The sequence below is a fragment of the Brassica napus genome, chromosome C7, assembly GCF_020379485.1.
Source record: "Brassica napus cultivar Da-Ae chromosome C7, Da-Ae, whole genome shotgun sequence".
Lineage (NCBI taxonomy): Eukaryota > Viridiplantae > Streptophyta > Magnoliopsida > Brassicales > Brassicaceae > Brassica > Brassica napus.
Window position 1 is genome coordinate 54480163 of NC_063450.1, and position 1667 is coordinate 54481829.

General features: G+C 30.8%; 1 long non-coding RNA gene across 1 annotated transcript; it reads right to left on the reverse strand.

Moving 5' to 3' along the window:
• Positions 1–361: 361 nt before the first annotated feature.
• On the reverse strand, positions 362–1435 carry LOC106407697. Its single transcript, XR_007326392.1, has 3 exons — positions 1276–1435; positions 724–817; positions 362–628 (listed from the first exon to the last, which is right to left on the reverse strand). It is a non-coding gene; the product is annotated as an uncharacterized LOC106407697 (long non-coding RNA).
• Positions 1436–1667: the final 232 nt, after the last annotated feature.

Sequence of the window (1667 nt, forward strand, 5' to 3'; positions counted from 1 at the left end):
TCTCTAATATTCATAATTCTATATACCCCTAGTCTATATAATAATACCCTTAAAATACAATGCCCCTAACCGCATATACCCATAATATATAATTCCTCTTAATCTATAAAGTTCTTATAATCCTTAATACTTCTAATCTCATATACCCCTAATAAAACATATTGGGCTGTTCCTTTACTTTTTTATCTGAAGAATTATTGCTGTAAAATGTTTTGCTCTGGTTATAAATTTTATCACTGTAATTTTTTTCATATGATTGGTATATAAGTTAGTACATTGTACTATATATACATATATTTATAACATATAAACCAATGCAAAATAAATATTATAATAGTTTAGAACTTATTTAATAAATAAATAAAAATAAAAATATTTGTTATTAAAGTATATTAAAAATATTAGCGTCTTCTTAATAAAACTAAAAGATTAAAAAAACAAAATTAAACAAATAAAAGAATAAAAGGGATGATCTTGTAAACGTATTAAAGTCACTGACACGTCTGATCTTGTAAACAAACACTTTGCCAGTTTTGATATAAGATTACTTTAGATTCAACACTGTTTGGGTTATGTCCGGAACGTCAAGTAGTTAGCAGCTTGGTGAATCTTTTTGTTTTTTCCTCCCCTGTAATAAAGAAAACAACATTTAGTTAGGGACTTCAAAGAATAAAGGGGTGTTAATATGAGATGAAAGAATAAAACTTTGCAGTACAAAGGGACCTTTACTAGAAACAGAGAGCAGCTCCTAGGAAAAATATTTCACTTTTTGGTTATAGACCAGCTCCTAGCAGCTCGGTGAATCTTTTTTCCTCCCCTGTAATAAAGAACACAAGTGACACAACAATTAGTTAGGGACTTAAAAGAAATTCTGACTGCTAGAAGGTGCTGTGAAATTCCCAACTTTGTTGTTTCCTAGCAATGATGCTGGTATGAAATAAGAAGATGCCATTAAAAAATGAAAGATGAGGTAATTCTATCTATCTCATCTTTGAAATGAGTGAGACTTTGGGAACAACAAAGAAACCTTTTATATACACACGGTTTGCAAAACCATAATGGATGATAGCAACTATCTCTCTAAAATCAGACAGTGAATGTCTCGACTTTGGGCACAACAAAGAAACCTTTTATATACACAGATTGCAAAACCATAATGGATGATAACAACTATCTCTAAAATCAGACAATGAATGTCAAGACAAGCTAACATAGAGTGAGCAATCCAGTTTGTAATAACTAATAACCCCAAAAAAGAGTAAGTAGTAGTAGTACCTGGACGAGAGACGCCGAATGTTGTTTGGTTGACAAGTAGAACTGTAGAAGCAACCATCCTGCAATAGATTTTGAACACGAGTCTCTTTCTCTTGATCAAGCATCGCTTTGTGCTCCTTGAGGCTGATGTATCCGTTCAAGAGTTGTATCAAACTGCACAGAGCCTGAGAAATTTATAGATAAATTATTGTACCGTTGAAAATTTAAATATCTCCTCCTACAATAAATTATTGTACCGTTGAAATAAATATCTCCTCCTGCAATAAATTATTGTACTATTGAATAAATATTTCCTTTAGAAAACTATTATTTAGGAGGAGATATTTATTGTAAAGGAATAATAGATAGAGATCCAACGGTACAATAATCCAACGGTTGGATTATTTATTATT